The sequence below is a fragment of the Triticum aestivum genome, chromosome 4A, assembly GCF_018294505.1.
Source record: "Triticum aestivum cultivar Chinese Spring chromosome 4A, IWGSC CS RefSeq v2.1, whole genome shotgun sequence".
Classification (NCBI taxonomy): domain Eukaryota; kingdom Viridiplantae; phylum Streptophyta; class Magnoliopsida; order Poales; family Poaceae; genus Triticum; species Triticum aestivum.
In genome coordinates, this window is record NC_057803.1 from 2,677,999 (window position 1) to 2,690,295 (window position 12,297).

A 12,297-nucleotide genomic window follows, 5' to 3' on the forward strand; every position below is an offset into this window, starting at 1 on the left:
ATTTTCAGGTCTTCTGGAAGTGTTTTGGTTGGGCTACGGATTTATTCGAGTTTGAGTTATTTTCAAACTTGCATAAAAATTGCAGCCTCTAAAATTTCCAAGGCATTTTATTCAAATACTAGTTAAATCCAGGAGCACAAGGGTATGTTTATATCCCTCTTTTTCCTTTTCAATTTTGCTGGGCTTTTTCCTTCTCTGAGCTTGGGATTTCCTTATTTTTTTCACAAGAGAGGAGAGAGGAGCCAGCCCAGCCGGCCTATAGGCCATCCGCAGCAAGGCCCATCTGCGCCTAGGCACCTCCCTCTCCACTGGGCCTCCCGTGCCAGCCCACCTAACTCTAACCCTAGCCACCTGGAGCCAACGTTCCCTTCTCTCCCTCGATCCCTTCTCCTCCCTGCGCCGTCACCACATGCAGGAGAGGGCGCGCCGACCCCCTCTGCCCGATCCCCATTTCCCTCTCGACTATGCAGCCTCCCTCACCCCTCGACCCCTTCGGTGCGCCGCTTCCTTCCCCGACGCCGGCATGCCCGCAGCGCAGCTCCTCGAGCACCCAACTCCAACGCCCCTACCTCGCATCGCCTCTGCTTCCGTCAACGTAGCGACCATGCCGCCGCGCCTCGTGCCACTTCGCCTTCAGCCGCCCCTGCCGGCGACCAGCGCCCCTGCCGGCACGGAGCGCCGCGCCTCCGCCCCTACCATGGAAAGCCGCGCCTGTCGTCGTTGCCTCCAGCAGGAGCAGGAGCCCCATGACCTTCGCCGCCGTACTGTTCGTCATCGCCGTGAACCATGGACGTACCCCGCCGCTCGCCTCTGCTCTGTGTGTCCCGCCTCCCTCGTTGCGCCCACTCCTCTACCGCGCCTCAGTTTCGGGCCGCCGCCAGCGAGCAGCTCCACCGGAGCCACGTCTGCTCGCCGGTCCTCCCATGGCCGCGACTCCTCTGCTCGGGAGCCGCACTTTTGCTGCCTCCTCGCGGGATCTCCCCTACCCCGCCGCTCTCCTCCATGCCGAGGCCTCCTCCTGCCTTGTCTGTGTCCTTCACCATGCTCTTGTTCATGTGGGTATGGCAGCCGCATCCCGGCAACACTTTCATGATCAAGCTCATCGCTGCATCTATACACCACAACGTTGCTCGCTGGGCCGCCAAGTCGTCTACCACCTTCAAGTGTACGACTACCATCACTCCAAGACCCGAATGGTTACGGCGACATGAACATCTTCGGAACGTGTACGAATACACGATGACCCGCCAAGGCCAGCTACAACCCAAGTACCACTACCTTCGACAAGTACCACGACGTCGATGCCCCTCAAGTTCGACTACATGGAACCGCCAAGTACCCCTACGCGCGAAGACGCCAAAACCGTTTTGGGATTCACCAAGTACCGCTACCGATAACTCGAACGCCTTCGAAATGTGTACCACTACTGCCGCCCGAACATCTACATGAAAACATGTACCACTACCGCTGTCGAGATCTCGAGAACCTCTACCGTCGACCCTAGACCATGCGAGAACGACTACTTCCACTACGAACGTCCCGAGAACGTCTACTTCCCCTACACCGCATCGAACTTGATCCGTTCCGAAAAGGCACGCTTCGAAGGTATAACCTCGAGACGACCACTCGTGGACCGTATGCATGAGTTGTATGACATGCATGTTGGTTGTTGTAATCCGCCCGTGAACGTTAGTTGTTCCCTTGTTTGACACCGTCGTCGACTCGTGGGACACCCGGAATCCGGGATCATCCCACCATCTTTTGCATGCTCCCGTTATTTTCCTTTTGCACCAGTATTTCCATGAGCTCCCGGAACCGTTATCGTTGTCGTGGCACCCCTTTCTTTCCACCACGGTGACAAATGCTTCATAATGCTCTTGTCAACTTTTAATAAAAATTGCATAAACTTGTTCATGTCATCTGCATCATGATAACAACAATTAAAATGTTTAAATTGTTGTTGCAATAAATTACTAATGCATATGGGGATTTACCGGATTTGTTGTTTGTTATATCCGGCCCCATTTAAACTATTTAAAGGGTATAGTTTTGTTATGCTTAACCAACATTTAATATTGTTGAGTACTTAAACAGGAGAGAACTAAATAATTGATGTGGTGTTTGTCAATATGCATCCCGATGCATATTAAGCTCCACTTAACTTGTAGTTTTGTTCGTGCTCTTTCTTTGCCATGCCATGCATATTTAAACCGGACATGCATCATACTTGATTGTGCATCATGCCATGTTTATCTGATGGTTGTTTACTATGTTGTTTGCTTCTTTCCGGTGTTGCTTCTTCGGGTTAGTTTCGATAACGCCGTGTTGTGAGGATTCGTTCGACTACGTCCGCTTTGTCTTCTTCATGGACTCGTTCTTCTTCCTTGCGGGATCTCAGGCAAGATGACCATACCCTCGAAATCACTTCTATCTTTGCTTGCTAGTTGCTCGCTCTATTACTATGCCTATGCTGCGATACCTACAACTTGCTATATCATGCCTCCCATGTTACTAAGCCGAGCCTCTAACCCATCTTGTCCTAGCAAACCGTTGTTTGGCTATGTTACCGCTTTGCTCAGCCCCTCTTATAGCGTTGTTAGTTGCAGGTGAAGATTGGAGTTTGTTCCTTGTTGGAAAATGGATATTTTGTTGGGATATCACAATATCTCTTATTTTATTTAATGCATCTATATACTTGGTAAAGGGTGGAAGGCTCGGCCTTATGCCTGGTGTTTTGTTCCACTCTTGTCGCCCTAGTTTCCGTCATATCGGTGTTATGTTCCCGGATTTTGCGTTCCTTACACGGTTGGGTTATAATGGGAACCCCTTGACAGTTTGCCTTGAATAAAACTCCTCCAACAAGGCCCAACATTGGTTTTACCATTCACCACCTAGCCTTTTCTTTCCCTTGGGTAGGCCTGCCCAAGGGTCATCTTTATTTTAACCCCCCCCCCCCGGGCCAGTGCTTCTCTAAGTGTTGGTCCAACTGAGCGATGTCCGGAGCTACCAGGGGCAACTCTGGGCTGGCCCACCCGACGTCTTGCTCATCCTGTGTGCCCTGAGAATGAGATATGTGCAGCTCCTATCAGAATTTGTCAGCACATCTGGGTGGCTTTGCTGGTCTTGTTTTACCATTGTCGAAATGTCTTGTAACCGGGATTCCGAGCCTGATTGGGTCTTCCTGGGAGAAGGAATATCCTTCGTTGACCGTGACAGCTTGTGATGGGCTAAGTTGGGACACCCCTGTAGGGATTTGAACTTTCGAAAGCCGTGCTCGCGGTTACGGGCAGATGGGAATTTGTTAATGTTCGGTTGTAGAAAAACTGAAACTTATCTTAATTAAAATGCATCAATCGCGTGTGTCTCCGTGATGGTCTCTTCTCAGCGGAGTCCGAGAAGCGAACACGGTGTTGGAGTTATGCTTGACGTAGGCTGTTCTAGGGTCACTTCTTGATCATAGTTTATCGACCGTGCCTTTGACTTCCCTTCTCGCTCTCATTTGCGTATGTTAGCCACCATATATGCTAGTCGCTTGCTGCAGCTCCACCTCATACTTTTACCCTACCTATAAGCTTAAATAGTCTTGATCGCGAGGGTGTGAGATTGCCGAGTCCCCGTGACTCACAGATACTTCCAAAACCAGTTTGCAGGTGCCGATGAGACCGTGCAGGTGACGCAACCGTGCTCAAGGAGGAGCTCGTTGAAGTTCGTGTTCGTCATGTTGTTTCTGTTTTTCAGTTGATCAGTAGTGGAGCCCAGTTGGGACGATCGGGGATCTGTGTAGCATTTGGGGTAGTCTTCTTTTATTTTGATTCCGTAGTCGGACCTTGATTGTATCTGGATGATGTAAGGTTATATTCATGTATTGTGTGAAGTGGCGAGTGTAAACCAGCTATGTATCTCTTTCCCTTATGTATTACATGGGTTGTGTGAAGATTACCTCACTTGCGACATTGATTTCAATGCGGTTATGCCTCTAAGTCGTGCTTCGACACATGGGAGATATAGCCGCATCGAGGGCGTTATAGCCGGAGGGGGCATCGATCACGGAGGGCTTCTACATCAACATCATAGCCTCTCCGATGAAGTGTGAGTAGTTTACCTCAGACCTACGGGTCCATAGTTATTAGCTAGATGGCTTCTTCTCTCTTTTTGGATCTCAATACAAAGTTCTCCCCCTCTCTTGTGGAGATCTATTCGATGTAATCTTCTTTTGCGGTGTGTTTGTTGAGACCGATGAATTGTGGGTTTATGATCAAGTTTATCTATGAACAATATTTGAATCTTCTCTGAATTCTTTTATGTATGATTGGTTATCTTTGCAAGTCTTTCCGAATTATCAGTTTGGTTTGGCCTACTAGATTGATCTTTCTTGCAATGGGAGAAGTACTTAGCTTTGGGTTCAATTTTGCGGTGTCCTTTCCCAGTGACTGTAGGGGCAGCAAGGCATGTATTGTATTGTTGCCATCGAGGATAACAAGATGGGGTTTTTATCACATTGCATGAATTTATCCCTCTACATCATGTCATCTTGCTTAAAACGTTACTCTGTTCTCTTGAACTTAATACTCTAGATACATGCTGGATAGTGGTCGATGTGTGGAGTAATAGTAGTAGATGCAGGCAGGAGTCGGTCTACTTGTCTTGGACGTGATGCCTATATACATGATCATACCTAGATATTCTCATAACTATTCTCAATTCTGTCAATTGCTCAACAATAATTTGTTCACCCACCGTAAAATACATATGCTCTTGAGAGAAGCCACTAGTGAAACCTATGGCCCCCGGGTCTATCTTCATCATATTAATCTTCCAACACTTAGTTATTTTCATTGCTTTTATTTTACTTTGCATTTTTATCATAAAAATACAAAAAATGTTATCTTATCATATCTATCAGATCTCACTCTCGTAAGTGACCATGTAGGGATTGACAACCCCTTATCGCGTTGGTTGCGAGAATTTATTTGTTTTGTGTAGGTGCGAGGGACTGGCGCGTAGCCTCCTACTAGATTGATACCTTGGTTCTTAAAAACTGAGGAAAATACTTACGCTACTTTGCTGCATCATCCTTTCCTCTTTAAGAAAAAACCAACACAAGTGCTCAAGAGGTAGCAATAGGTAGCTCAAGTAGGATATAATTTGCCTTGGTTTCTATGGAATGTGCATGATCTCTTGTCGATGGTCCTCTTGGAGCTTATTGGGTTAATAGTGGGTCCAGGTGATGTCCATGGGTTGCTCCGCATACGCGGGCTGGCATTGCTCTTTCAGAGGCAACTCCAGACCAATAGTTTGTTATCTATCTTCAATTGATATAATACGACTAAGTGATTTCGGAATTATAGGGCACAAATCTTGCGCATCCATAGTATCCCTGAAGCGGCGCTCCTGATCCTTATCACTAAAGTGGTCGCAGTTAGGGGTATAAATCATGTATGATTACCCTATTGCTAGAAGGTGTCCGACGAAATATTCATGGCATACGTGGCCCATCTAATATTAATCTAGTATCCATAATAAATATAAATACAACCGCCACTGCACCATCATCCCTCTGCGTCAAGCCGTTGTCCATAGTTTGCATCTCACCGTGATGTCAACCACCGGAACTTGAGGTAGAAACCCTCATGAAGATCTTTCGGTGGCCAGTGCGATCCACATCGAGGCCGCTGCCGGGTGAGATCTAGGCGTAGCAACCACACCAGCGACGACCGCTGCATCAAGCACGGAGTAGTACGAGTTGAAGAGTGGATCGTCTCCGTCACCATCGATGAGAGCGTACGTGCTAGGCTCAAGCAAGCACATAGGCACCTTGATTGATTTCTTGACTAGCGACGCATGCACGTCTGGCCGATTGAAAATCTGGCCTTTCACTTCAGACCATGGATGGATTCGATCTCTTTGGGTCCGTGTGACCTCGGAAAGAACAACCACAAGCAAGGACCTCGCCGCCACCGTCAGCCGCACTAGCTTTGCCGGCGGCGTCCTCCGGCGACGGCGGGAGGGAGAGGCAGGAGTAGAGGTAGGTTGGGCGGGGAACGGCGCCGCCGCCCGTGTTGCCCAGGATGAGCGACGCGGGGCCAGAGTTTTTTCAGGACGAGCGACGCGGGGCTAGAGTTTTTTTTTTTGCTTTGAGCTTTATTTGAAGGGCTAACGACGGAATTACGAGGAATTAGAAGAAATGCACCTTACATTGTGAAATTTTATTAAAAAAATCAATACATCTTATATAAAGGAATGGAGGAAGTATATGATTTCAATTTTTTTTAAATACACAACCGTGAAAGAAGCAAGAAACCCTAGAACAGCAGGCCGGGAAGATAGAGAGAGACCATGTCGTCGCTTCGATTCTTCGGCTGGGGATGGGGAGGCTCTGCTCTCGCCTCATCGGCAGCCAGGCCGTGGGATCCGCGAGGCTCCTACACCAGTGTGTACGTTGCAAACCTCTCTGTCTCTCTCCCCCCGACCAATTTCTATTCTCCGGTGGTGCAGAGGAACCTTGCTGACCGGGTGGGTGGATCTGGCTTCCCTGGCAGGTAAAGAATGGCAATTTGATTTTGGTGCTCGATCGATCTATCCCCAAATCCTGTGGTACATTGGTTCCATGTCCACAAGAGTATTTTCCTCCGCTCAAGTCCAACCAGAATTCCATCCTTGCACTGCTGCTGCTAGTAAAATTCGATCGGAATATACATGTTTTTTCTAAGGTTATTCGACACATTCACATTGTAACGCGGAAGGTGAATTCCCCTTAGAAATTGATATTTGGTAATCAAATAATTGAAATGCCACATCGTTCCTTCAGAACTCAATTATAAATTTGTGCCTATAAACTACCACTTTATAAATTTGTAGAACCGTGCCTATAAACTACCACTTTATAAATTTGTGCGGAAAACTATCACTTTTTCACTAATCTTTAACAAAAAACACTAATGACTGATCTGGACGAAATTAAACTCAATTATGACAGGGCTGGCCCACACGTACGCATTGACCCCGCACCTCTGTCCCCTGACCCCGCTCTGCACTCCATCCCGTGGCTCTGCTCCCGACCTGCACCTCTCCTCCTCTTCTTCAACGGCGGCGCCTCCCCATCCGCGCTCTGCCGCTCCTCCCCCTCCCCCGTTGCATCCCATATCCGACCGTCCTCTGGTCCCGCGTGCCGCCCCTCCATCCGCCGGCGAGGCAGCCGCCGCTCCATCCGGCGAGCACCCGCCCCTCCATCCCCGGCGAGGCAGCCGCCGCGCCGCGGGATCCGATGAGCACCCACCTCTCCATCTCCCGGTGAGGAAGCCGTGGGCGCCGCGGGATCCAGCGCACCCGCCCTCCCGGCGAGGAAACCGCTGGCCGTTGGCGCCGCTATTCCAGGAGACTCGGATGCTGCTGGTTCCCACCAACGCGGCCGCGACGCTCCTCCTTCCCAATGCTCGCGTCGGCGCCGAAGCGCTCCTTGTTTGCCGTGGCTAGCAGGCCCAACTACTCAGTGTTCTAGGTGGCGCAGAGAACTCATCACCGGCGGCGATGTGGTGGTGCTCCTGAGGTGTTTGTTGAAATGCCAAATATAGAGAGAGGAGAGGAGGAAGAAGAAGATTGGTGCTGACATGCGGGCCCCACCTGTAATAACAGTCAAAATCGAGTTTAAACGAGTCGAATCGGGCACTTTTCATACATGGTAGTTTTTAGTCAAAGATTAGTAAAAAAGTGGTAGTTTTCCGCACAAATTTGTAAAGTGGTAGTTTTCCGCACAAATTTGTAAAGTGGTAGTTTGTAGGCACGGTTCCACAAATTGTGGTAGTTTTTTGTTAAATACTCCTAAAATGCAGAAGTCGAGTTCCATTCTACAGAGTAGAACCCCTCCTTTTTTCACAAGCATCAAAGAGTTTCTAGATCTGTGCTGAAACTACAAAAACACCGAAACACATACTCCCTCTGCAAAGAAATACAAGATAGTTTAGATCACTAAAGTAGTGATCTAAATGATCCAATATTTCTTTACAGAGGAAGTAATTAGGAACCAAGCGGGTTCTTACATGAATCAATTCTTAAGACACGAACGAAAAGAAAACAAATGCCAGTATTAGTACAAGGATAACTGGAATCCAACTGGTTGCTCCTCCTCTCCTGCAAAGGTCTGAATTTGTTGCCATTTCGTTGCAATTTCTGCGACCCTGGAATTTTTTGAATCCTGAGCTCGTATTCGGTGTCATTGATCCTAAAGGTTTATTTGAACTTGCATATCCTCTTTAGTTCAGAGGATATTTGTTATGGCACGACGAGTGAAACCTTTTCGACAGCTCCAGCGAGCTCCGAATTCCGTCAAAGAACACACACATGCAAACGCGAGGTTTGGCTCTGCTGAAACTTACAGCTTTTCTGTTCAAGCCTCTGCTCCTTTTATTCGATACAAAGACAGATCATGGCATGCCCACACCCCCACAGACGTGATCATGCCTTCCCACGATCCAGGGCATGTTCGAGCTACAGCGGCCCGCATGTTAAATGATATGGTTGTAGTTGTAACGTGACATATGTCACGGCGTGTAACTTGTGTGCATGTGTTGTAACTTGGGCAGGTTGTTGGAGATTAGAGATCCTTATCCTGTATAGTCTTGGATGAGGGGTCAAGCTAACACAACAACCTGCCAACCGATGTAATCTTGTCTTGCTATTTAACACGCACGCGTCCCTGCCAGGAGGCATACGCTTCACCTCTTTTCTTTTATGGTAATCAGAGCCTACCTCGGGTTCATCCATGGCGAGCTCTTCCTCCGCAAATTCCTTCCCCTCGTCTCCGTTTGCACACAACACAACTGAGAAGCTTACGAGAGGGAACGAGGCCTTATGGCGCGCCACGGTGCTCTCAGCCATCAGGGGAGCGCAGATGGCAAGCTTCCTCAACACCGAGCAGCCGCCTCCGCCCACGACCATTGAAGTCACCGACGATGACAGCAAGACCAAGACGAAGGCGCCGAACCCTGAGTTCGGTGTGTGGTACGCGTGGGATCAGCAGGTTTTCTCATACCTGCTGACTACTCTACCGCGTGAGATGGCCGTCCAAGTGGCAACCTGCCACACCGCGGCCGAGCTGTGGAACACGGTGCAAGGGATGCTCGCGTCGCACACCAGGGCGCAGACCGTCAACGTCAGAATCGCCCTAGCCAATCTTCAGAAGGGCAACTCCACGATCACAGAGTATGTTGGTAAGGTCCGAACCCTGTGTGATGAACTAACTGCTTCAGGGAAGCCTTTGGACGAGGAAGAGGTGATCTCCCACATCCTTGCTGGACTGGATGAGGAGTACGACCCAGTGGTGTCGGCCATGTGTTCTAGGGTCGAACCTGTCAAGATCCCGGAGCTGTTCTCACAGCTTCTGAGTTTTGAGACTCGCCTGAATCTCCGCGGCGGGTCCTCTCAGTCGTCCGCAAATGCGGCGGCGCGTGGACGCGGCTTCAACAAGAACAACAACTCCATCGGCAATGGTGATCGCGGCGGTGGTCGCGGCTTCAACAACAAACCAGGCGGTGGTGGTGACCGTGGCCGTGGTGGTGAGCACGGCCATGGTCGAGGCAACTCGGGAGGCAGGGGGAACTACAATAACAACTCCTCTGCCAAGCTGGTGTGCCAGATCTGTGGAAAAGTTGGTCACCCTGCTTGAAAGTGCTGGAAGCGCTACGACTCTTCATATCAGGGAGGAGAGGAGCGCTCGGCCAATATGGCTGCTCATCAGTATGGGGTTGACACCAACTGGTACATGGACAGTGGTGCAACCGACCATATTACGAGCGATCTGGAGAAGCTGACCGTCCGGGAGAGGTACACGGGCGGTGATCAGATTCATACTGCAAACGGATCAGGTATGTCCATTGATCATATTGGTTATGCAACTATTTCTACCCCAGATCGTAATCTTCATCCAAAAGATGTTCTTCATGTTCCGGAGGCAACAAAGGATTTGATTTCTACAAGTAAACTTGCTCTTGACAATAATACTATTGTTGAAATTCACCCTCATTTTTTTCATCAAGGATCTGGAAACGAGGAAGGTTCTACTTCGAGGCAGGGGTAGAAGAGGGCTCTATCCTGTCAAACACACCGGGGGAAACGTCCAGAAGCATGTGCTCAATGTCACCAAACCACCTCTGGATTGGTGGCATAGACGTTTAGGTCATCCTTCTTCCATAGTTGTTAGGAAGATTCTTAGTGAGAATAAACTCCCATGTGTCAATAATGATAGCAATAAGCATGTATGTGACGCCTGCCAAAAGGGCAAAAGTCACCAGTTACCTTATCCTCGATCCTTGAGTGAATCTAAATTTCCTTTGGAACTTGTCTTTTCTGATGTGTGGGGTCCTGCTGTTGAAACAGTAGGCAGAAAAAATACTATGTGAGTTTTATCGATGACTTTTGTAAATTCACGTGGATCTATCTCATCAAGCACAAATCTGAAGTTTTTCAGAAATTTCATGACTTCCAAAACCTTGTTGAACGACGTTTTGATCGCAAGATTCTTGCCCTCCAAACAGATTGGGGAGGGGAGTACGAAAAGTTGAACTCTTTCTTCACCAAAATTGGTATTTCACACCATGTATCATGCCCTCATGCTCATCAGCAGAATGGGTCAGCTGAGCGCAAACATCGTCACATTATTGAGGTTGGCCTTTCCTTGCTCGCTCAAGCCTCTATGCCCTTGAAGTTTTGGGATGAGGCCTTCCTTGCCGCAACCTATCTGATCAATAGGGTTCCAAGCAAGGTCATAAATCATGAAACACCTCTTACTAGGTTATTCGGTGAAACTCCCAACTATTCCTCTCTTAGAATTTTTGGGTGTGCTTGTTGGCCCAATTTACGTCCATATAATACACATAAGCTTCAATTCCGATCAAAGAAATGTGCTTTTCTTGGTTATAGTAACCTGCACAAAGGCTACAAGTGCCTTGATATCTCTACCGGGCGTGTATACATTTCTAGGGATGTGGTGTTTGATGAAAATTTGTTTCCTTTTGCGGCCCTTCATCCTAATGCCGGCGCTCGTCTAAGGGCTGAGATTCTTCTTCTTCCTCTTGACCTTCTTAATCCTACTGATCAAGGGGGAGAATTAGTTGATGATAAAATGATTAATAGGACTACTAATGGTTCTGATGATGCAGGAAGCCGCAGTGAAAAAAATGCAGCAGAAAACACTGGTTTTGGCCATGATTTTATGCAGCAGATACAGCCAAATCGGCCTGGCTCGGGACACGGAGCAGGTCCTCCTGCGCGTACGGATCCCGAGAGATCTGGTGGCAGGGCAGATTCACCTGCGCATGTGGATCCCGAGAGATCCGACGGCGCTGCTGCATCTGGCGCGTGCACAGACTCAGAGGCGGAACCGCGCACTCTGGCTGGCGCAGCTACCCCACCTGATGTGGGCAGCCCATCCACGGGCGACACGCGGCCAGGCTCGTGGTTGGGTGCGCGGGCTGACGCGGGTGCGTCCAACGCGTCGCCATCACCCAATGATGAGGACGCACGGACTCCCGGGCGTGTGTCGCCTGGACACGCGCGGACTCCCGGGCGTGTGTCGCCTGGACGCGCCTCTGCCTCGCCTCCCGACAGGACCGATCCCCAGGTCCAACCGTGTCCAGAACCGGCTGCGGGATCGTCTGCAACGTCAGGATCTTCTGTGGCCGTTGAACGAGAGCGACCCAATACACGGTCACAAAGAGGTATTTTTAAACCACTTGTTCCTAAAGATGGAACGGTCAGGTATGGTAAAAATTTCAAAGTAGTAAACTTTGCTGCTACTGGTGAACCTCGTGATCTAGCTGAAGCACTAGATGATAAAAACTGGAAACGAGCTATGGAAGTAGAGTATGATGCACTTATAAAAAATCAAACTTGGCATCTAGTCTCACCTAAACAAGGGACAAACATTATAGATTGCAAATGGGTATACAAAATTAAGAAGAATTCTGATGGTACAATAGATAGATACAAAGCTAGACTAGTAGCAAAGGGGTTTAAACAACGTTATGGAATTGACTATGAAGACACTTTTAGTCCAGTAGTCAAGGCAGCTACTATTAGACTTGTTCTGTCTATTGCTGTTTCCAGGGGATGGACTCTTCGCCAATTGGATGTACAGAATGCGTTCTTACATGGCATTCTCGAGGAGGAGGTGTACATGAAGCAACCACCTGAATTTGTGGATGGCACCAAACCACAGCATGTATGTAAATTGGACAAAGCACTGTATGGTCTGAAACAAGCACCCAGAGCTTGGCACTCAAGACTAAGCACAAAGCTTCAACA

At 48.8% G+C, this 12,297-nt stretch overlaps 1 pseudogene; it reads left to right on the plus strand.

The window, feature by feature from the left end:
- Positions 1-9,250: 9,250 nt before the first annotated feature.
- LOC123088929 (uncharacterized) lies at positions 9,251-9,389 on the plus strand (annotated as a pseudogene).
- Positions 9,390-12,297: the final 2,908 nt, after the last annotated feature.